The 25,020-nt window shown below is 46.1% G+C and overlaps 1 protein-coding gene across 5 annotated transcripts in view; it reads left to right on the plus strand.

Moving 5' to 3' along the window:
* Positions 1–691: 691 nt before the first annotated feature.
* The window catches only part of Rai14 (retinoic acid induced 14), a 136,602-nt gene continuing 112,273 nt past the window's right edge, over positions 692–25,020 (plus strand). For 2 of the 5 annotated variants that reach the window (XM_052159455.1, XM_052159459.1), the window contains exon 1: positions 1,651–1,776. The gene's annotated coding sequence lies outside the window, so the exon portion shown is untranslated. Of the gene's footprint in view, positions 742–989; positions 1,075–1,650; positions 1,777–2,227; positions 2,315–25,020 lie in introns of those variants that run through there. The other 3 variants (XM_052159457.1, XM_052159456.1, XM_052159458.1) reach the window with 3 other exon arrangements.

Consider the following 25,020-nt stretch of genomic DNA (forward strand, 5'->3'; position numbering starts at 1 on the left):
GATACTTGTTTGATAGTTTAACTACAGCTTGTCCTAGGTTCCTAAACAATATGCACCCAATGACATTTCCAAGGGAGCCTTTGACAGGCTGTACCGCCCTCCCAGCTGCCTTTGATTCAACAAAAAGCAGAGGTGAGAAACCCACAGGCGGCTGCACTCCTCAATGGTGGAGGATCAGTGTAAGGTACTTAAATATTCTATTGGTAACTGATTAAAGGATCTGAGATGAAAACCTGAATAGTAGAGATTGCCTGCACTACACAGGGTGCTTGTCAGTCATTTCTTTTAGTGTGGTTTTTAGTTCCACAGCACATGTGTCAGAGTGTGTATCTTGCTTTGAATTGGTTCCCCACTCCCACTACCCGACCCCCCCCCGGGGGGGATCTTTTTGATGTATGGTGCTTAGAAAGCAAAGACTATTGAGCAAAAGATGAAGTTTTTGTTTTCTAGTTGGCAAGTTCGCTCGTGAAAGCTAAGGCAAAGTGTTTGTTCTCTCAGAGAAAGGAGCGAAGAAGGGGTGGGGTAAAAACACAAGCGATCCGATGCTAACACACAAAGCCAAGATAGATATTGTACATTGATTGCTGTTAGGGTGAGTCTCACTTCTATTGGAACTGGCTGCTTTCCCTCCTTAATTCAGTGGACTTACAGTCGATCCTAGCAAAAACAGTTACACCACTTACTCTAGAAACCTCTCTGTGCCAAAGACACAACACCAACCAGAAGTCCCACGGAGCTTTGGTGAGTCAAACTTTTTATGACCTGGCTGGCTAGTGGGGACTAAAAAGTCTGCTTCAATTAGGGGAATAATGGAGAGATTTCAAATCCTCAGAATTAGTGGAGGCGTCCATTCGGTTCAGAAGTCCAGTCCTGGTGGTCTGGGGTGGGGAGGGAAGTTTCACCGGATCTCAGGACTTCCAACTCAAGACACCCCGCTGAGGGCGCTCCTGCTCCGATTCAGTCCAGGCTGTGATAGTCCCTCAGCTCCTGAGCAGAGCACAGCTAAGTTTTGTCTTACCACCTGAGGAGTGTTAGGAAACAGTCGCGCCAACCAACTGGTTCAGCCCAGAAAATGTGAGTACAGCCTGGTTTACTTTCTTTTTGTTCGCGTTGGAAAAGGAACGGATTCTAGCCTGGTTCAGAGGGGGCTCGGAGTCAGTGACTCTGCTTTTCCCAAAACTTCAGATAACTTTGGAAATTGATTAGAAACAAGCACTTTTTCGGGCCCTTATCCTCGCCCAGCGGTTGAACTCGCGCACCGTGGATCCCACTAACTTCAAGTTAAGGTGTGAGACAGAGAGCCACGCAGAAGGATTCCCACGTTCCGCAGAAACCAAAAGCGAGCGTGGACGTCCCGGACGCGCCGCGGGCCGGGGCGTGGGCGGTCGGACAGCACCTCCCGCAGGTCCCGGGAGCCGCTCCGGGGCCAGGTCACCTGACTCCGGGAATTTGGGGCCGCGCGGGGTGGGAGTGGCTAGCACCTCCCTCCTGGAGCCCACGGGATCCAGGTCGGGGGCCGGCGCCGAGCGGCCACGTGGTGGTGCTGCCGTTGCCCCCGCCCTGCCGGCGGAGCCCGGGAGCTGAGCGCCCACTGACCCCGCGTCGGGAGGAGGAGGAGGAGGAGGAGGAGAGGGAGGAGGAGAGGGAGGAGGAGAAGGAGGAGGGACCCAGCGCAGGAAGCCGAGCAGGAAGCGAGCCCGGCAGCCGTGCTTTCCTGGGGAAGCGGCGAGCGGGACGGCGAGCGGGGCCGGGAGCTGAAGCCGCCGCTTGGATGGGGTGAGTGGCGGCGCCGAGCGGGAAGGTTGGGCTGCGGGCTCCGGGCTCCGGGCTCCGTCCCCGCCTTTGTGTCTGGGGTTGCGTAGAGCTCCGGGCGCCGGGAGGAGCGGGGCGGGAGTTACGGTCTGGACACAGCTTTGGCCGCCCAGTGTCCACGGAAGACAGTTGGGGGTGGGGGGGAGAAGGAACGGGAGGATGGTGGGGATCTGGCAGAAAGAGAGGCGCGACCTAGTCTGGAAAGGGGGTTCGCCTCCTCTGGCGGTCTTGGTGCAGGGCAGTGACGCGGGGTGTCTGCGGAGGGAGCGCGGGTGGGAATGAATGACCGGACCTGGGAGGACGATGTGGCTGCACCCCCGGGGCAGCCCGTCCCATCTGCCTGCCCTGCCCCGGGTCCGGTGCCCCAATCCTTGCTCCCTGGCTCGACCCGCCTCTTGGCTGAACTTGGGAAAAGCCGGAGACGGAGGTGGGAGCGGGAGACGCCGGGTGGCTCTGGAGACCCACAATCCGCTATTGTTTCTTTACGGACTCAAGGGAGCCGGTGAGCTGTCGAGAGGGCGCAGGCGAGACCACCCTGGGCCTGCCAGGGCCCCCTGCCCCCCACTCTCCTTGTCATTTTCCCCCACCACAGCTCTTAGGAGGGCGGGGTGGAGGATGCTGGACTTGGGGCACACTCCGAGCTGCTGGGCTTAGGTCGGCATCCGTCGCGACCTGTCTGGGAGGGCGGGCATTCATCCTTCTATCAACTCTCTCCTACTGTCTTGGGTAAGTTTGTGTCCTCAGTTTAGGTTCTGCAGTTTCCAGCGGTTTTTTTTTTTTTTTCTTTTTTTTTTTCTTTTGGATTTCGCATCTCACTTGGTAATAGTGGTGGGGGTTAAGTATGGAAAGGCAACAGATGGGGAGATTAAAGCAGATGGAGCCCACTGTGACTTAAAGAGGCAAGGGGTGACCTCACAGAGGCCTGAGCTTTATATAAAGCCAGGCTTTCTTTTCCAAGGAGCCCAGCCCTGCTCAACTTTACTTCGTTACCAAGTATGCAGATGCAAGGCTGCTCACGTACCTGCTGCGTCCCGTCACCCTGATCACAGGTGATTTGAATGCTATCCACTTTAGGAAGAATAGCGTGGGTCTGCCCGGGACTAGAGCGACTGTTCATTGTCTGGGGTATGAGATCTCCAGACTGTGAAGGCTGGCCTAGGGAGGAACAACTTTCGTCCCTTAGAGGATCTAGCCATAGCTCTTTTAGCAAGAACTTGCATCTCCTATGGGTTTGAACAGAACTGGAAAAAAGCCTGCGAACTCCGGGGAGGTTGGACTCTGCTTTGTCCCACCAGTGCTGGCTCTTGCTTACGCCTGTGACAGCGAGTCATCTTGCTTTTGACTGATGGGTTTAATTTTATCTTTTGTTAGTAACTTACTATCAGAGTCTTTTCTCCCTTAGGCTTATAAGGCAGCCAATTTTATCAAGAAATCCAATTTTTGTTGAATAAGTACTGGGAGAGAGACAATCCCGTGCTGGGGTGTCAGTTTTGTCTCCAACCGGGGAGATGCTTCGTGAATGAATTTATTGTAGTATTTATATTTACATTGTTTGTTAGATGTGTTTTTATGACTTTAAAGGGCAGTGCATGAGTTCATAGCACAGTTCTAAGAACTTTGTACTGTCACAGTAAAACTGATTAAGAATGGACTCTCCAATCCCTGGGATTCAGTGAGAAAGTAATATACTGGCCCCTAATATTTACTGTCTGTAGACTTCCGCTTAACGTGTGTAAGCAGAAGGTACAGGTACCATCTCCCTTGTGTGTGCCTGTGTGTTCGTGTGTGTGTGTGTGTGTGTGTGTGTGTGTGTGTATGTGTGTGTGTGAGAGAAATGTATGTATGTGCAATTGTATGTACATGTATGTATGTATGTATATATGTCTATGTATGTTTTCATGTGAGCACCACAACATGCTTGTGAGATCGGAAGATAACTTGTCAAGTCATTTCTCACCTGTGACGTGAGTTTGGGAAACTGAACTCAGGTCTTCAGGTTCAGGCTTAGCAGAAAGCTCCTTTACCTGCTGGACAATGTGGCCCCTTTGTTCCTTTTTACTGTCACCGGATGTCAAATGCAGGGCCTGGGTATGGATGCTAACATAGACGCCACAACCATGTTAACGCCTACCGCAGTGCCACCCAACTTTATAGGTAGAGAAACTGAGATTTGGGGTTCAAGCCCAGAGGGCCCAGGAGTTAACAGGATATAGTGAACCCTTCCTTGTCTTTCACTCTCACCTTTCCTAATGGAAATAGAAATACATGTGAGGTATTTGAAAGATAAATCAAAATTGAGCATAGTAAGGCATTCATCTTGCCACTATCTAGGTTTAAAAGTTGCTTATGCATCCATATCTCCTCCGTGTTCCCTCCCTCAGATAAAAATAAATGCTAAGGAATACTTTATCTGTTCTTTCTTCGCTGCTTTTAGCCTCGAGTAAGCACAAATGTCCAGTTAGTGATGTACATAGTTTCCAGGCATGCTTGGTCCTTCTGTGTTTGTGAAAATTCATGAGCATTTATGTGTCCAGCTTTACATTAATGGCCCAGTTCTGTATACGTACAACTTGCTTGTTGAGTAATTTTGTTTGAGGTCCATGTAGGTCTGATTTCACACTCGCCGTCTCGTGTGTGAATAATACACTGTACCCATTCCCTTGACAAATGAGAACTGGATTCCAGGGCTTTCCTGTTAAAGACACCCTTTTAGCTGAGGGAGAGCCCACTGCCTTTATTCATTTATTTGACTGTAGTATGCTGTGGTGTAGCAGTGCACACCCCGAGACAAGTTTCTTTGTTCACAGGTTCTTGTAGCCAGTTGCTGGGATAGTGCGATATCTCAGAAGGCCACTTTGATTATGTCATTCATTTCTCAATGAGGATTAGGTTCTGTCATCTGTCACCCAACAGCCATCTGTTAGGTGAGAACGGAAACCCGGATCACTTCTAAACAGTAAACATTTAGATTAACTTAGTTGGGTTTTCTTCTTTCTTTCTTTTCTTTTTTCTTTCTTTCTTTCTTTCTTTCTTTCTTTCTTTCTTTCTTTCTTTTTTTTTTTTTTTTTGGTTTTTCAAGACAGGGTTTCTCTGTGTAGCCCTGGCTATCCTGAAACTCACTCAGTAGACCAGGCTGGCCTGGAACTCAGAAATCCGACTGCCTTTGACTCCCAAGTGCTGGGATTACAGGCCTGCGCCACCACCGCCCCGCCTCTTCTTTCTTTAAAGCAGAATAGTTCTTCTTTGTGGCGCTGAATTTGGAATAATGTATGCTAAAGCCCTGTTGGTTGGTTGCCCGACCTGGGATCGGTCGCTGGCCTTTGCTCATTCCTTCCATTTTGGGACTAAGGGTTTGATTAGGCATGTGTGGGAGCAGAGATCTGCTCTAGGAAAATGTGGCTGTGTTAATGACATAACTTGTCCCTAATGGTAGGTCCCCAGTCCTTCAAAGGAGAGTTAGGCTTTCCAGCCTGTCGCTTCCATCTTATTCCCTCAGGCTTTGAAGTTCATTCTGCCCTCCAGCTCTTTGCCTTTTCTGTTCCTTTTCTCTGGAGCCCATCTCCTCAACAGGGGCTCTGGCCATTTCCCCTGAGGTGCTTTCTCAGACGCTCCTGACCGGCAGAGCCTGGAACCTCTTCCCTGTTCGCTTCCGTGTTTGGCCCTTGTTACCATCTACCTTGCCGCCTTGCCGTTTACGTGAGTTTACATCAGTACTGTCTTTCTATGCTAGAGTACAGGCCTTCAAGGGTAAGCGTTCCACATCTCTTTATCTTTTTTTATTGCTGTTTCATGAGTTCCAAGAGCAGTGTGGACACAGTCGTTACTCATACGGGATACATGGGAATGAATATAAGGTGCTTCTTGAGGATCAGGGTACACCTGCCCAGGCCTAGACTCTACTAGCCTCTCACTCCTACCTCTGCCCAGTGTATAGAATTAGAGCACGGGCCACTAATTGTTTGCTGTTTTCATTTCCTACTTACTAGTTTTCTCCCGAATTTTCTCCCTCTCCGACATGTTGGGCCTCCTGAGGGTGTCAGATGTTCTGTAGAGTCCTTTACAGGTTCTAACGGGATAAAAAGAAAAATGCTTACAAAAAAAATCCTCTCTGTTGGGATAAAAAAAAATGCTTACAAAAAAATCCTCTCAGCCAGGCGGTGGTGGCGCACGCCTGTAATCCCAGCACTCTGGGAGGCAGAGGCAGGCGGATTTCTGAGTTCGAGGCCAGCCTGGTCTACAGAGTGAGTTCCAGGACAACCAGGGTTCCTGTAAGACTTCCTCTAGGAAGATTATTCGAAGGAGTCTTTTTTTTTTCCTCCTTTTATGGTGGAGGGGAAGTGATGACCTAAACCTGAAGGCCTAAGGGTAGCCAGTGTGCAGCCAGGGACCTAAAACTGCTCCGAGGACAGTCATGTCGGAAGGTCCTTAACTCCCGCCACAGACAGCGTTCACCCACTGCTTTATTTTGCCGGGAGCCAGCTGAATTTTCTCCACCTTGGGTGATTAGTATAGGAGTGGACAGAATGGAGCTAGGTGTGTCAGGTGGCCTTCCTGTGTTTTGAAGGAGGGGTAGAGAAAGCCGTCAAACGTCTTTCCATTTAAAGTGTAAAGGTAAGCGGTGTGGACTCGCGCCCTTATAAAATAACCTGAACCGGTCAGTGTGCTGTGGCTCGGGATGGTCTGGGTTAACCACAGAGCGGTGGGTTGTTTGATCATTATAGTTAAGGTGGTAAATGAAGAGATTGATTCCCTTCGGTTAACAGTGGCTCTTTGGTTTATTGTGGAAAGCAATACAAGAAAAATTAGAGAAGGGTTGCTCGCCCCATTTTCTCCTATTTTCGAACTCCGGCCTTCTGTAGGGAACAGAAAACTGACTTGCCAATTCGTGTCGTTATATTCAGCCCACATTTTAAAAAAACCAAAAAAAAGTGGCCCTACCTGCTTAATAGTGTGTTTAAAACCAAAACCTTATGTGCCCTCTTTCTTCAACTTTGTATTTAGAGTCCAACAGATATCTACCACAAGGTACCTGATTAGTATTTATTGAACTAGACGCATAAGCATGTCATGAAGCCCTTCACTGTAGCCATGACACAGAGCTGTCTAGGGTAGAGATGGGTTTAAACAGTCAGCAAACAGTGTAGGGTACAGCAAAGAAGAGGTGTGCAGGAAGTCCCCCTCCCCCGTTCTGCGGAGAGGTTTGTGGCTGTGTCTCCACTGCTCTGACTGCTATGCCTTGGTGACTCATGACATCTAATCTGGCTTTACCTGTGATCTGGTCCACTCCTTCCTGTAATAAATGGACTTCCCTGAAGATATACCTTGTCTTATTATATAATTCCACAGCCGTCTGTCCTCCTGGACATGTGTATTACTTCACCCTGTTATCAAGCAAGCAGTCTAAATACTTATTATTTGATGTGTGTGAGGGTGTTGCCTGAAGGTAGGTCTGTGTAGCACATGTGTGTAATGCCCCTAGAGGCCAGAAGAGGGTACTGGATCCCCCCTGGGATTGAAGTTACAGGCAGTTTGGACCCCTCTTGCCTCCCTCAAGACCCCTTGAGTGCTAGGAATTTAACTCGGGTGTTCTGGAAGAACAGCGAGAGCACTAACCACTGGGCTGTCCATCTTTGTAGTCCAACTAACTTTTTTCTTAAATTCATATTTGTGAATACCAAAGTTCATAATCACATAACCTCCACAGAAGCAGCGTGTGTACAGCATCAGGATTACTGTCAAAAACCCAATGAAAGAGTACTCACGTCTCGATATCGCTATTTTGTTATAGATAAGAACAAATTCACTCCCCCTCCCCCTGCCAAGTCTCAAATTTGCGATTTTCTTGCTTCGGCTTCAGAGCATTGAGATTATGCACCCATACCCAGCTTTGGCTCTTTTCTTTATGATTTCTCGATGAATTCTCATTGTTTAATCGAGCATTTTTGTTTTATGTTTAAGCTGTATCTTTTTATTTTTATTTTTCTAACTTCCACTTCATCATCCCAGTTGCTGTGTTTGCTGAAGTGCTAGACGGTTAGCCAGGGAAGAAAGCTCTGGCAGCGCTAGCTGGGGTGAGCAGGATAAGAAAAGCTCCCTTTACCCTTGGGCAGTGAGGAACAGAGGAATCTGTTCTTCCAACCAGAGAAGACCTTGGTGCAGTAACCCTGGAGTACTCTGGGCTTTGGCTGGACGCATCCCAGCACACACATCCAATGCAGGGCTTGGGCTGGTTTTCCAGGGAGGAAATCGGCTTATTTCCAATGGTGCTGCAGGCTCTTAGATGTTTTCTCAATCTGTTTGAAGAGGTTCGTGGACCTTCGTGCCCTAAAGCAGTTTCGGAATCCCTTTGGAACCCTCAGATCTTTGGGACGCTGACGTCTACAGAGTGTACCTGGAACCCCTCGGTGCGCGTACCCCTCTAAAGGGATTCTCTCTTCTGTCATGCACCTCCACCCTCCAGGAAGGGGCTAATCACCTGTCATGGATGCCAGGAAAACACCTAATTGTGGGCTTCATAACCACGCTTGGAAAACTAGACACTGGTTGCTGCTCTAGCCGGTCCACACGCTGCTGGCCATACTTTAGAACTCGTTTCTGTGTTTGCAGTTTGGTCCTATTTAGAAGATAGAAAATCTGGCTCTGGGGGCAGCTGAGAGGGCTCAGTGACTAGAGGGGCTTGCCGGCAAGCCCAGGGATCGGGAGGATGGAGAAGAGAGACTGTAAATCCGCCTCTCACCTGTACATGTATGCTGTGCCGCATTCCATCCCCTCCTGCCAAAAAGTTTTAAAAAAATTATCGCAGAGACGCCAAACATGTATTGTTCTGTGGTATGACTATTTCCTTGTGGCCTTAAAGAATTAAAGGGCTGGAAAGATGGCGCAGTGGTTAAGAGCACTGACTGCTCTTCCAGAGGTCCTGAGTTCAATGCCCAGCAACCCCAGGGCCGCTCAGCCATTCGTAGTGGGATCGGATGCCCTTTTCTAGTGTGTCTGAAGAGAACAACAGTGTACTCATGTACATAAAATAAATAAATCTTTTTTAAAAAAGTAAATAGAAATTGGCCTTCAATTCCTTATCCAAGGGTGACAGACATCCCTTGGTCTGGAGTTGGGCCTGTGCTGTCTGCCTCTTGTTCATCAACAGGCTCCAGCTCTCTGTTGTCACTCAGAGGAGGAACTGGGGCCACCCGGAGCCTTATCTGACAACACTTAGTCCCTTACAGGAAGCAGCATCCCAACCTGCCTCCTCTCTCCCGCTCTGCCCCTCCCCCTTCTACTCCTCTCCTCCTAGTCCTGGCCTCCTGACTAGTGAAGGCTGTCCCAGCACAGGGCACATCTCCTCCCTGGTGAGCTGGGTCTCAGTTAGACGGCTGTTCTTGCAGAGGAAAACTGCCTTGTGTGAAATGGCCACACACAGGAGAGAGGCACCGCGATTGTGAGGCGTGCTCTGTCGGTGCCTGTGGCGACATCTCAAACCACTACTACATTTCCACCTTGCACCAGAGCAGAGGCTGGCCTACGTGTAACACTGTGCTCCTTTAGCAACACAGGTTAGTTGATCAGAACACCTGCTCGGTGGCGGGCCCCTTGCCACTGGGCCGTCCATGAAGAAGGTCCAAGGCTAGCCCTACTGCGATCTAGGAGTGTGGTCGCATTTCTCAAAAGGAGCAACGATGGGTCAGCATGTTGAATCTTCGAAGATCCCTGAATGACACACACCCTGCGCTCACAGACTCAGAATTTCAGGGTTTGACTTGTTTACCGTCTGATAACTGCCTGTGGTAGATTGTTGGTGGTTGGGCTGGGGTAGTGGTAAGAATTTGTTTTGCAGAGGATGCTGAAACTCGGGGAAATATAAATAACTACCTGGGTAGAATGTGGCAGAATTAGACACCGCCTTAGTTCTGACTGCTCACAACACTGGGCTTTTGAACGTACATTGTGTGTGTGTGTGTTCGTTCGTGTTCTAGGCACAGATTGTGACTTGGGACTCCTATATAAAATTAATTAGTATTGTGACAAACGCAGACTGGAGATAGCCACTTTAAAGAATACATGAAAATTGGGAGTCTCCGGTGAGGCAAATGTTATTGGACACGAGGGACAGGAACGCCGTGGAAGTCAAGCCCTCAGCAGCCCGCTGGCCGAGAGGGAAGCACATAAATCTCTCACACGTTGTCAGGGAGTTAACAGGTTCTGTTCGGAGTCTTAATTTGACAGGAATGTTCAAGTGATCTGAGTGGCTCCTCCCGTGAAAGTTGACACAGTGATGACTGAACCCTTCTCACAGATGAGGACGTGCTGCTGAGAGGTGGCCCAGTCATAGCGGGCCCCTCCCAGCAACCAGAGAGACAGCCAGCCACCAGGAAACTAAGATAGGGCTCCTCCACACACACAGGCCGGCGCCCAGGAGGGCCTCGGTGACCTTCACCAGCCTTGCCGGGAGGTAGCAACACTGGACGAGGGCTGAGTAACCTCCCTTTAGGCTTCCATGGGCATCTTTGGAGGAAGTTGATTCAAACTCTCTCAGAACCTTTAATTAGACATATAACCAGTTCTTAGATTGGGGTGGCGGTGGTGGCAGGTGTTGTGACATTTTTCTCTTGAAATGCACCTTTTTTCGTCTCAAACTTTTTTTTTTTAAATTGGAAGAGAACTAGTCACTATAGGATGGAAACAGTAATGCCCAATATTTCAAAAATACACTGTTCCTAAAATACAGGATTTCTTTGAGATTTTTTTAAAAGCTCCTTTCGGCGCCCCTTGGCCTGCATGTGTAGAGGGCAACCCTGAGGACTTCATTCTTCAGCGGTCCTGCAGCTCTGTGTGTGCAGTTTGGTTTCATCTTCTAGTCTCTCAGGAGAGGCCAAGGCTAGGGTTCCCTCCTGCTGACTGACCTCCAGCTAAGGGGGTGGGGGTGGGGTGGGGCATGGGGGTGGGGGATGGGAGATGGGGGCGTGGGTGGGAGATGGGGGGGGATGGGAGATGGCGCAGGGGGGTGGGGTGGGGGATGGTAGATGGGGGCAGGGGAGGCACTTGCTTTCTTCCTCTGCTCTAAAGCCTCCCACCCCCTAGAACAAAGGGTGTTTGATTCCCCTGCCAGTTATAGTGAGTGTTTATAGCCCCAGTGTCTCTTACAATCTTGTCACTATCTGCCTCAGGCCCCAGGGAACGCCTGCAGGCTGTGGGCACCTTTGTGTGTGGCTGCAGGGCAGGTATCACCAGCTTGCTTTTCCCTGCCACGCCCTTGTCTTGTTCGGCAGCTTTTCTAGAATTAACCATAAAAAATGAGTATCACAGTTTTTCATTGTCCTGAAGACTTTCAGTATCTTCACAGCATTAAAATATACATAGGTTGGGGAGAACTGTGCAAGGCAATACAATTTCTCTTTTTCTTTTCTTTCTTTATTTTTTTTGTAAAGACTTTATTTTATACATATGATTGCTCTGTTCACACAAATACCTGCGTGCCAGAAGAGGGCATCAGATCCCATTACCGATGGTTGTGACACCATGTCATTGCTGGGAATTGAACTCAGGACTTCTGCGAGGGCAGATAATGCTCTTACCCTCTGAGCCATCTCTCCAGCCTGACAATATAATTTCTGAAGGCACAGAAATGTTCTAACATTGGAAAAAGGATCTAAGTTCCAGACCTTTTTTTCTAAATGATCCCAATTGTTGCCCAAGTCATGGTACCTTCTACCCGTTTCTGTGTACGTCAGCTGAGCTGAGCTATAAAAAGGGTCACTCCGCTTCTCCAGCTTTATATTTCTCTGATACTCACGTGAATCCTCAGCAAAGCTAAGTGGAGACAGATTTGACTCGCTATCTCAGTAAACATATTGGTTAAACATGCTCTTTGCATATGAGAGGCACAGGTGTAGTAGGGTAGCTAGAGAGGGAGTGACCTCTGCAAATTAGTCTATGCAGGCTTTCCTAAAGGGGAGTTCCTGCCAGCAGCTATTCTATGATTGTTCCAAGGCAACTCATTATTACTATTACTATTCACATTGTTGTTGTTGTCGTTATTAATTTTTTTTTTTTAAGAACTAAGAAGGTGTATCTGGCCGAGCTTTATTTTAACCATTGTTTAACACACAAGGAGTCACGTTGGGCACAAGAATTGAACTTTGTTGTTGCTGTTTGTAAATGTTGACACTTTTGCCCAGTTGAAGGTTTCCATCCTACAGTTTTCTAATTAGGTAGCTGAAAGTTATAATTCCACTTAACTCAGATGTTGTTGTATCAAATAAGGTAGTTCTCACTTGAAATGCAATTTTAAAAGGGGGGGAAAATTTCAAAGCTGTCATTTAAATTCCTGCTACCCAAACTGTGGCTTAGGATCCCACAGCCACAGGATGTCACATCTGTGAAAAACACAGCAAAGGTGGAGGGTTTAGGAATCCAGAACGGCCAGAAGTGAGTTTAAAGACAAACACACAGTGACTCTCAGGGGTCTCGGTGGTCATTGCTCTCCCAGGATGCCCTGCGCAAGTTCACCATGGCCTCAGCCCTATGCACACTGTCCCCACCCCCAGTCCCCAAGCACTGAGCACTGCCTGAACCAGCTCTGCTGAGACTCAAGGCCAGGCCATTCCAGGTTGTCGTTGGACTGTGCATGCAAACTCTGCTCTCCCAGGAACATAACGGCTTAATTATGAAAAATAAACTCTTCTTCAGCACCGATCAAATCATTATATCTGTGTTTGATCTTCCGTGAGGATGTTTGGTTTTTCAAAATGAACTTTTGCCTGATGTGAGTTTCGTGTAAAGGCAATCACAAAAATGAATCTTGGCTTGGGGTGAGGATGGAGTTTCCAACAATTCTGAAGCGACTCAAAATGCAAGGTGATGTTCTCAGTGTCTGGCAGTTATAGCACTGAAAATTTATCCTCGAGTTCTCAAGACGGTTGAAGACCCACAGAGACCGCAGCCACAGATGCTCAGCGAGATTTTAATTCTTCGTATAAAACTGAATGAGCACACCCATTTCTTTAGTATGCTAATTAGTTTTTATTAATAAATGGTAAAATTATATGAATATCTAAGAATTAAAAAATAAACTTTCTTAGAATTTGTATATATATTTTCATTCTGTTATTAGGGCCACAAAAGTTTTTCATGCAAATGTAGAAAGTTGAAAAAGCCCCAGTTTAAGTAGATTACACTCTGCTATGGTATGTTATAGCTTTCTGCCAACCTCCTAAAGAACTGTGGCTACATTGGCAAAATTTGTCATTAGTAATCTATAGCAAGAAAGCTTGTCCTATATGCGAATGTGACACAAGACAGTTTCCTGGTAAATCTTCCTGTTTTCTTTTTATCCGTCTACTTCTGTTACTTAGTTAAAGGATTTGAACTCTGTAAAGATGACCGATTTTTAAGTTCTATTAAGAGGTTCCTCAGAGAACTTACCCTGCTTCCACCACCCTGCAAAAGCAGCAGTAAAATCCTGTTTAAACTAAATATGGTGGCGCCCAGGATGCAGTGACCGCAAAGTTATGTTCTGTGTTGAATGCTTTGAGAAGCTAGCCACCTGCCTGGCCCTTGAAAGAGACAGAGATGTACTTTTTGAATAGCACGGTATTGGGGTAATGGGTGAGCACACACAGACCGGATGTCTGTCAGGCTTAAGTAGAATAAAATCGTTAGTCAGTTCTTCTGTCTGTCTGTCTGAGGAGGCCTTTTGAACTGCAACTTTAAGGTACTTTATCACTAACTTGTAATATGTAGTAAATTAGTAAAACTAAGATACTGAGGTAATATTAAAGCTGATAGCATATACATTTTTGTGTAACTTTTATCCTATCTCAGTATTAATAAATTGAAATTTTGTTTTTGTTTTTGTTTTTGTTTTGTTTTGTTTTGTTTTTTTAAAGACAGGGTTTCTCTGTGTAGCCCTGGCTGCCCTGGAACTCACTCTGTCGACCAGGCTGGCCTGGAACTCAAGAGATCTGCCTGCCTCTGCTTCCCTAGTGCTGGAATTAAAGGCGTGCGCCACCACTGCCCGGCACAATTTCCTTTTTTTCCCCCCACACAACAACTACAGATAAAAGCATTTCAGCCAGGCAGTGGTGGCGCACACCTTTAATCCCAGCACTTGGGAGGCAGAGGCAGGCAGATTTCTGAGTTCGAGGCCAGCCTAGTCTACAGAGTTAGTTCCAGGACAGCCAGGGCTACACAAAGAAAATAAAGGATACACAGGCAGTTTTACTCAGTAGTTAGAACAGGAAAGTTATGAAATATGAAATGAATAGTATAGTCAAATGCTGTCATTTCTAGTATATAATTGGTATAACATTTATTAATGATAACAGGTAAAGGATTTCTTTACCCATAAAAACCTGTGTGTTCCCCATTCATAGTATTTGTTGCTTTACACCAGTTGCATGTCAAATGTTCAGTAGCAATCTGGTTAGTGGCCATGGTTTGGGGCAGCCTTGGCTAAGTAAGTCACCCTCATCTAGATGCGGTGGCTAGCAGCCCTTGGTATCTAGAACACTGTTAGTAGGGCTGGGGGTGTGGCCCAGTAGTAGAACTTTTACCTAGTGTGCACGAGGCCCTAGTTCCTCCATCCATGGGACCCAGAAGACAAAAGGATAAAAAGACACTGTGCAGGCAGTGTCCCGCCTGCAGGATTGCCTGTGCTTGCCTGCGGAGCTTAGCCACGACACCTCAGGAGTTGCAATGGTTTTGCTAAGTCCATGTCTGACTAAGCTTCCCCAGGTATCTTGTATTTTTACCCCAGCCTGTACAGGAGCTACATGGTATAATGGGTGTAACGGATGGAAGAGTTCTGACTGTGCACATCTGGTAATGGACGGACGAGCTCTGACTGTGCACATCTACAAGGTATGATGGGTGTAATGGACAGATGAGTTCTGACTGTGCACATCTGGTAATGGACGGACGAGCTCTGACTGTGCACATCTGCAAGGTATGATGGGTGTAGTGGACAGATGAGTTCTGACTGTGCACATCTGGTGATGAACAATGAGCTCTGACTGTACACATCTGCAAGGTATGATGGGTGTAATGGACAGATGAATTCTGACTGTGCACATCTGGTAATGGACGGATGAGCTCTGACTGCACATCTGCAAGGTATGATGGGTGTAATGGACAGATGAGTTCTGACTGTGCACATCTGGTGATGAACAATGAGCTCTGACTGTACACATCTGCAAGGTATGATGGGTGTAATGGACAGATGAGTTCTGACTGTGCACATCTGGTAATGGACGGACGAGCTCTGACTGTGCACATCTGCAAGGTATGATGGGTGTAATGGACAGATGAGTTCTGACTGTGCACATCTGGTAATGGACGGATGAGCTCTGACTGTACACATCTGCAAGGTATGATGGGTGTAGCGGACAGATGAGTTCTGACTGGGCACATCTGGTGATGGACAATGAGCTCTGACTGTGCACATCTACAAAGTATGATAGGTGTGGTGGACAGATGAGTTCTGACTGTGCACAACTGGTAATGGACAGACGAGCTCGGACTGTACACATCTGCAAGGTATGATGGGTATAGTGGACAGATAAGTTCTGACTGTACACATCTGGTGATGGATAATGAGCTCTGACTGTACACATCTGCAAGGTATGATGGGTGTAATGGACAGATGAGTTCTGACTGTGCACATCTGGTAATGGACAGACGAGCTCGGACCGCACATCTGTGTTGCTGTTTTTGTGTGCTTCAGTCCATGTGGACCTTTTTTTTTTTTTTAATCAGTAAGGCTGACCTTGTAACCCGTAGTTCTGTGGTCTCCATTTCTACACGAGCTGTGCGTGTCCATGGTAACTCAGTACATAAAGTATGAGCATGACGTCATAGACTTTTTCCTTCTCATTTCTGTCTGACTCTTAAATAACAAGGGCCTGAGTAGCCATCGGAACCCTGTAGCATCAAGTTCAGGGAATGTAGGCGTGTGCCCATGTAAGGGAATTGGGAGGACATAGTCTTCATTTCATCATGGAAGTGGGCCGTAGCCTTCATGTTGAAAGCGTTTGCCTTTTATGGTGGAGCCTGCCAGGGGGGCCAGCACTGCTGCTCAGTTAGGCTATGACGAGAGTTGTTTCGGCTTAGTGTGTTCATGATAGTTGGGTGGCAGAAATCATTTGGGGATTCTCCATCCGTTCCCTCGCTCCTGCTCTCAGTTCGTGTCATTTGTAGACATAACCGATAACATGTCTGTGTCCCTTATTCCGACAAGTACTTAAGACACCCCATGACTGGGTAAAGAGATGATACAGGACAATGGAGCCACCGTCACCACTGTAAGTTACATTGCCAAAACACTGCCACCCGTGGAAGGCCCAAGTTATTTCCCTTTGGAAACTGAGTCAGAGGACTACTGAAATAGGTAACTAGCCAACTTTTGGCAACAACATCTTTTAAAAGACTAAAGCCAAAAAAAGAAAAAAAAGAAAAAGTCTGGCAGTGGTGGCGCACGCCTTTAATCTCAGCTCTTGGGAGGCAGAGGCAGGCGGATTTGTGAGTTCGAGGCCAGCCTGGTCTACAGAGTGAGTTCCAGGACAGCCAGGGTTACACAGAGAAACCCTATCTCAAAAAACAAAAACAAACAAATAAGCAAAAAAAGATACTAAAGCCAGGGATTAAATATAGACAAAAGTAGAGCTGTCTTCTCTCGCACGGTCAAGAGAGAGTTTTCCCAACCAAACCATTTACATGTGAGCCTTCTTACTTTCTACATTTAATTTTTTTTGAAAACATCTCTACTGAGGAGTAAGTCAAGACTTACACCACCAATTTTAGTACATAAGTCAATAACTCTATACACTGACCAAGGTATGCAACCCCTCGCCATTTGCAAGCTGTGCCTTTACCAGCCAGTCCCAGACAACCGCAACCCTCTCTTGTCTTAGGTTGTTTTCTCAGACACGTCATAGTTGTAGAATCACATGTGTGTGGTCCTAAGTGGCTGCCTTAATGTAATGCTTTTGGACCAAACCCATGCCGGACCCTGGCGGATAGCTGTGCTTGCCACTGACTAATGGGCACCTCGGGAGGCCAGTGCGCTCAGCACTGCTCTGTCAGCACGCCCCCACATTGCCCCACAGATCCACATACACTCCAGTTTCCTGCCGGCTGTGCTTCACTATATAGAGATGTCACACGTGGGTTCCTCGAGTTTTACTCTTGTGCAATTACGAGTGTGTCTGTAAATATGTGCAGGCCTTTGAATATATGTTTTCTTTTCACTTGGATAGATAGGAATAGAATTGCTGGGTCAAGGGTAAGTTTATATTTCACTTTGAAGACTGCTTTACATAGTGACTATGCATTATACACTTATTTTTTTTTTTCATTTTCACTGTTAAGATCACACCTGAAAATATGATTAATTTAATTTATTTTTGAGTCAGAGTCTCACTAGGGAGCCCCAGTTAGTCTTGAATGCCTGATTCCCCAGCGTCAGCCTCCTTGGTACAAGGATTTTAGTGTGTTCAGCTACACCCAGCAGACCTAATTTTTTTTTAAAAATTTGATGTACAACATGAATACAACTAGAGGAAGAAGGAGCAGAGGAGCCCATACTTACATACAAGGGTGCAAATGTCTTCAGGCACTTGGCCATTGAGGATTGGGAACTAGGTCCATGCAGGTAGTTATTCTCTTAAGATGGGAACAGGGTGATGGGCTTGGGGGGTGATATTGAAGTGGGCATCAAGAGATAAACAGCCCATTGAGAACATTTGAGAGACCTTTAAACTATCCCCCTGCTAAAGCAGCGATTCTCAACCTGTGGGTCTTGACCCCTTTGGGAGGGAGAACCTCTGTCTCCAAAAAAATATTTATAATTCACAGCAGTAGCAAAGTTACAGTTATGGAGTAGCAACGAAAATACTTGTATGGTCGGGGGATCAGCACAGCACAAGGAGCCGTATTAAAGTGTGGCAGCGTCAGGAAGGCTGAGAACCGATGCTCTAGGGGAGAGTTGCATCACAGTTCTTAATCCTTGAACGATTTTTCGCATGGCAGAGATAACTTGTTTTGCTAAGCCTGCCTGTTTGAAATTGGATGGATTTAGGGCAGGAGGTGAGCTTGGGGCTTGTCGGTCGGCTCCTTGGCGGAGCGTGAGTAGCAGGTTTGAGAGATCAGATAGCAGTGTTGCCAGAACCAGGGGCAGTTTCGCATCAGTGCCGGTGGCTCTGGCTCCTGGTGGAGATCAGGATTTATTCCCAAAGAAGAAAGATACATTTGGTTCTCAAAACAACAACAACAAAAAGTCATCTCCTGGATAAACACAAGTTGTGATTGTCAGATTAATGTTCTCAGGAGAGTTTTACTGTGTGGCTGTTTTGATGTAATATTACATATGACATTTATGATCCTAAAAGAATGCACTCATTTATTTTCTTTGGGAAAAAATATGAGCTATTACAGTATCTTAGGAAGATCTCATTGCCAAAATGAAACTACCTTTGAAAATTATTTAAAACATTTAAACATTTTAACTAATATACTGATGTTCTGTTATGTGTGTTTAATATGAAAGACTGTGTCAGAGTTATTAGTGTATCTATGAAATTAAATATTTAACGTATTCATCATATGGATAACTTTTTAAAATAAAAATTTAAAAATGTATTTATTTGTTGTATATATATAAGCATACCATAACTGTCTTCAGACATACCAGAAGAGGGAGTATCGGATCCCACTGCAGATGGTTGTGAGCCACCATGTGGTTGCTGGGAATTGAACTCAGGGCCTCTGGAAGAGCAGCCAGCCCTCTGAACCACTAAGCCATCTCTCCAGCCCATGAATAACATTTTTTAAACTTGTACTTTAGTTCAATCATCAATGAGATGACATGCATGAAGGCACCCAGCTCCTGGTTAATGCTCAGAAAGGTGTGTTCATTTATATATTCATATGTATCTGATTTGATGAGTTAATACGATTTATGAAATATAATCATAATACTACTTTGTGTTGTGCCCAACTGTCTAAAAGTAGTATAATCCATGGTCCTCACTTTCTGATTATTATTAATTTAAACACGTTCCAGGCTCAGTGTCAATGTCTAAATACCCTAAATTCAAAAGTCAGACGGTTCAGTTCCTTGTTTTTGTTTGTTCATTTGGTTTTTTGCTTGTTTTTTTTTATTTACATTCTCTTACTGAATCACATCCCCAGCCCAGAATGTTCAATTCCAGAAAATTAGAAAAAGCTAAGTTGGTATTTAAAGTTGGATCATTTCCCCTCTTCTCTCTGTAAGTCCCCCCACCCCACCCTGCACCTCATCTTTTCGTCATACGTATGAACTCTGCTAAGAATCCTGTTTTGAGTTATGCAGTGGTCGTGAATGCCTTTAATTCTAGTGCTTGGGAGGCAGAGGCAGGCAGATCTCTGTGAGTTCGAGGCCAGCCTGGTCTACAGAGTGAATTCAAGGACAGCCAGACCTACACAGAGAAATCCTGTCTAGGAAAAACAAAAGTCCCATTTTGATATAAACAAAGGTACTGAGTAGGAACAGGAAAAGAAAGTCCAACTTTAGTGCCATGGCCATGCAGTTCTGTGTTCCTCTGAGACTGGCAGGTGGTTAGGGGCTGAATCTTGTTCTTAAGATTTTTCTAGGCGTGTTAAGGACTGAACTGTGTGCTCCAAGATTCATATGCTGATGTTCAAATCCTGAGTACTTCAGAAGATGACTTTATTAGAGATGCAGTTACAGAGTTAACTAAAGCTAACTGGTCAGGCCTCGTTCAAGGACAGTGGTGGCCTCTGAAAGAGGCAACTAGGACATAGAGACACAGAGGAAGAGCCAATGAAACCCAAGTTGAAGATGGCTGTCCCCAAGCCCAAGGCACGCCTCGGAATGGGATCAGCCTGCCTGAACTTTCCCTTTGGGCTTGAAGAACTGTGAAGACTGCATTTCTGTTCAGCTAAAGTGATTCTCTAGTGTGTTGTTAGGGCAGCTCCTGCAGAACAGCAGAAGGGGCCATTGCATAGGTCTCTCCTCTCCCCCCCCTTGTATCTTGTGGGTTCTAAGAGGAGGGTGGCATTGCTGACCTCTGTGTCCTGTTTCTCTACTAGGCTGCAGCTTTTTCTCTGTTCCTTGCTCGTTCATCTAATCCTTCCTGTTACAGAGGTCTGTCCTACTGTCTGTTGTAGTTATCCACATATGACCCATAGGAGACACATCTATACATATATATATAGTCCAGCACTCAAGCTGATGGCAAGACGGAGGCCAAACATCTCCCTTCTCATTCTCAAAGGATGGGTCAGCATCTGTCACGCCTTTTAGATGCTCTAGGTATCACTCACACATCTGTCTGACTTGCCCAGATGTCACTGGGCTCTCTTGCATGGAGCTGAGCGGGCGTGGTGAGAACTGCTGCGTGCTTGTTTGTTTGCTTTGCCAAAGATCTCTTCTAATCTCTGCTTTCTGCCCCTTTGCTCTGCAGGGAAGAGGGGCTCAAGGTCAGTGCCAACAGTTTTCTGCTAAATTCCTAAATCCTTTGGGAACTCACATCTTGTGATGGACGGCCTCACTGGAATGAAAAGACTTGTATTTTTGTGCTTTCAGTTCATCACACTTTTCTTTTTAAAATTTAATTTAATTTTTACTTACTCATTTTATATCCCACTCACCGCCCACTCCCAGACACCCCCTACAACCCTTCCCCTATTCCCCCATCTCCCCATCCCTTTCTCTTCTGAGTGGGTAGCGGCTCCCCTGTGTATCCCCCCCCCACCTTTGCACTTCAAGTCTCCTGAAGGCTAGGTGCTTACTGTCCCTCTGAGGCCAGATGAAGCAGCCCAGCTAAAAGAACACATCCTACAGACAGGCAACAGCTTTAGGGACAGCCCCCCTCCCCTGTTCCAGTTGTTGGGGACCCACATGAAGACCAAGCTGCACATCTGCTACATATGTGCAGGGAGGCCTAGGTCCAGCCATTGTATGTTCTTTGGTTGGTGGTTCTCAGTTTCTGAGAGTTCCCAAGGGTCCATGTCAGTTGATTGTTGGTCTTCCTGTGGAGTTCCTATCCCCTTCGGTGCCCACAATCCTTTCTCCTATTCTTCCATAAGAGTCCAGAAGCTCCACCCACTGTTTGGTTTTGGGTGTCTGCATGTGTCTGCCTCAGCTGCTGGGTGGAGTCTCTCAGAGGACAGCATGCTCATGTCTGTATGGTTCAGGAATCCAATGGAGGTGAAGGAGAGGTGGCAGGAGAATCAACACACGTTTCTTTTGTATGGAATTTGTTAAACGATAGTGTGTACTCTGAAGAAAGCATTGCTGAGAATCAACACACATTTCTTTTATAAGGAATTTGTTCAGCTATAGTGAGCACTGTGAAGAAAGCGTTGCTCTGGTCTACTATTGATATGTAATATTCAGAGTCTAACATTTTTATATTAATAATAAGACTTTATAGGACTTATCAAGGTATTTTGATTAAGGATATATTTATAATTATAAGCATTCTTTTTAAAAGGAGAATTAATAAAATGAACCTGCCTGTTGTACCTGATCTTTCAAATGCTAGGACAACAAGGAGATAAAACTTTGAGTGTTTGGTCCTCGATGATTAAGGCCCTTCATGTGATGATCGGAGATAAATGACGGAGAAAATGATTCACTGACTTATTCTGAATTGAGCAGGGGAATGCCCACGCTAATAAAGCCAGTAGTTGAATCGTGTGGAAATAATGGCACAGGCACACTGCCTTGCAGGGAATTACTGGGCTTTCTCACAGCTGTCTGCACAATCAGGCTGACAAAAATCTCTCTATTCTAAGAAGTTGTTTCCAAGGTTCTGTCTGATGATTCTTGGTCTCTGCTGAGCCTAACAATGCATTATTCAGAGTCTGCCACTTGGCCGGGGTTGGTCTGTGGCTACAGAAGATGGTGGGTTGGAGGGTGAGGCAGTGAGGAAGGGGGCAGAGAGGAAGAAGGGAGAGGAGGCAGCTTGTAAAGACTTCTCAGGCCAAGGGAGCTTGGAGTCTTTACATTCTCAGTGCTTTGATGAGTATGTGGTGAGACCCAGTCGTTATGTTGCCTTTACAAAAGTCCCGGCGAAGCTAAGTGATGTGGTGCTGGAGATCGCAGAAAATTCTGCTGAGGTTAACGGTGAGCTAAAGCCCATGCAGGTACCCGATTTGTGTCTAAGCCCTGTGTGATCATTCACACTGATGATGGTGGGGAGGTGTGTGTAAGCAAAATGAAAATTCTACCCTGAAAAATCATCTATTCCTCAGTCAGTGGGCAGCCTGAGATGGGAATTTTCAATTTTTCTGGAAAAATATAACAGGGCTGCTGAACTCTGGTGCCGGGATCTAAGGTGATCCATCTTGGGGACATTCTGCAGTGACTCCTGGTGGGTCCACTCAGCACCATGAGAGACTGGAGACTGCTTAGGGGGTGTTGTACAGATGTCTGACTCAGGCCTGGGGGGACACCATGTCTGTGTGTCCATCGACCCCTGACCACAGCCTAAATCCTGTGCTCGTGGCCAGTTGGAATCCTGTGTCACTTAAAAACAATTCTCTGATTTTGTTGTTGCCTTCAAGAATTTCCAGTGACTGTGCCGTATTTAATACCTAATTATAAGAGTCTTTTCCAAAGCTTTTTTCTACTTGAACTATACATCAGTTGTGACTCTCCTGTGGTGCCAAGTCTCCTTCCTGCATGTCCAAATGCCCTTAAAATTCAGTGTTGAAGGCTAGACCAGGCTGCTGTAGAGAAAGTGGACAGGGTAGAGGAAGTGTTTACTGGGCCCGGATTCCCAGTTTATTTTGTTTCAGAAGCTGAGATGTTAACTCTAGGGAAGCCCAGCCAGGAGGCCAAGCTAAAGCAGCTTCTACAGGGTTGGAGAGATGGTGGTGTTGTGACCGCCATCTTCTTGGAATAGCTGGCCTGCAGAGGCCTTTTGGAGAATGCTTTTGTTCTGCCAGATCGAAAGAACCACAAGTTCGCATAGCTCATGGTAAGAATCTCCCTTTGATGCAGAGAGATCATTGAGGAAGCAAGAAGTATTTTGGTTCCTTCCATTTGATGCTTCTGTGGGTGTGGACTTTAGGTCTGATGTTCCTTATAACCCGGAAGAAGAAAACTCTCAGCTTGTCTGGGTACACATGAATGTTGCGCAAAACTTTCCACATTCCAAGCTGCAAGGATTAGCTAGAGGACCTTGCTCAGCTAATTCTGTGGTAATTCAGAGGATTTGGGTCATGTGGCATGGCCTGCCAGGTGCTAAAGTATTCTTGTGATTCCAGCACTAAATAAAAGTGTGTGCAGCCACAGTCTGCTTTCGTGAATTGATTTTACTGCTACTGGCCGTGCAGTGCTCACATGGAATTGGAGTTTGGATTTCTTCTCCCACATCTGCTCCCAACTCCCTTGCTCCATTGTGTGAAAATTCAAACACGGGAGCTGCTCAGAAATAGTGATCTTAACTATTTGTCCAATGTCTAGATTCTGTCTCACAGAGAATGTAAACTGGAGGTATAGAGAGAGAGTCCTAGAGTCCAGAGGAGGGCTTCCCCATCTCATTATATGTCCTTCCCAGAATCTCACCTGACTATATAGCTATCTGGGTGGAAGGCCAAGAGAATTGTCCCCAGGCCATGGTGGGAGTGAGTCCGGTAAGCTTAAAAATACTTCGAATAAACGATAAGGTTCAAAAGAGAAATAGCTAAATAGATCTCGAGGCTATTTTTACCAGTTGACTATATTGTTTATTGACTTTTTTCTTTTGAAATCACTCTAAGGATTGGAAAAGAAAGATTTTTTTGTTTTGTTTTTAATAACGACTTTGTTGAGATACCATTTAACATTCAGTCATATCCTGATGCATAGTCAAATCATTTTTAATATGTTTGCCGTTTGTACAACCATCATGACAATACATACCAAACATTTTATCACTCTAGAAGGAAACCCAGAAGAAGAACATCTCGAATTTTGTCTGAGCGGGTACACAGTAGTGTTGTGCTGTTACTGAGGATTCCGTGTCATAATCTCCACATTCCAGGATGTGAGGTTTAGCTACAGGACCTTGCTCCTCTGAATCTGTGGTGATTCAGAGGATTTGGGAGACTGTACATATTTTAAAAAGAAAGTACGGATTTTTTTGTTTGTTTACGGTCAAGGCTAGTATTAAAGTATTTTGATTAAGGCTTTTTAAGTATATCAGGTGAGGGGCTGATTGAAAGCTATAGTCCTATTTTTAAAGAGGAAATGTGTTAATAAACTCCTGGCCTTTCGTGTGAGAGGACAAGGATGTAGCCTGTGCTGTTGAATGTGATGACATCACGTGGTGATGGGTGACCGCTGGTAGTGACACATTCCAGTGACACTTTGAATGGGCTAGGTAGCAATTCCAGCACTCCGGGTAAGCGCTTTATCTGCTTGGAAAGAGAATCAGAGTTCAGGTTTTTTTCCAATAGGTGTTGCCACCTTCCTGCGCATGTTCAGTGTGCCATCTTTCTGTGAATTCCTCACGAGGCTGCTGTGCAGCTCTGGCTATAGCTCTCCTTTAAGGTCCATCAGTAGGGTGTGCAAGGCGAGCCTGGAATAGGCACCTTGAGTGGCTTTTCCAAGGGCCACCGTTAGTGTCTCCTTGCTGTAATTAGATGTCACTTTTCCTAAGACAAACTGTAGTTCATCCTGTGCATTGGGATTTGGGCTGTAAAGTCCCAGTTGACTGAAGAAAGGCGGGGCTGTGTGAGTTACTCTCACAGCATCTTCTAGAAAAGAAAATGCGGAGGCAGAGTAAATCTGGTATCACCTATGGGCCGGGCGAGCTCCCCCTAGCCATGGCTTCTGGGTGTTAGCTCCTTCTACAAATACCAGGATTAATACCCCTAATTACGTCCAGTCAGAGGTCTTGTTTCTAGGGTTACTAATCTGTTTCCAGCACTTGCCCTTTAGCATAGGTCTGGCCCATCATGGACCACCCAGCTATCACACGGTCACATGCTGGGTGCCAGGGAGCTGTTCACTTAGTAATCCATACCTTCCCTGGAGAAGTTTTGGATTTTTACTTCATTTAATTATCTCCAAATAACAGTTCACGTACATCTCATTGCCAGATTTTTTAAGGGGTGGGGGGAAGGAAGAAAGCCAAAGACACACACATACACATATACATACACATACATACACATACACACACCCCAAACCCAATACCCTATGACTCCTGTGATCTCAAACAA

This window comes from Apodemus sylvaticus, chromosome 16 (assembly GCF_947179515.1).
Source record: "Apodemus sylvaticus chromosome 16, mApoSyl1.1, whole genome shotgun sequence".
In the NCBI taxonomy this organism is placed as follows: Eukaryota; Metazoa; Chordata; class Mammalia; order Rodentia; family Muridae; genus Apodemus; species Apodemus sylvaticus.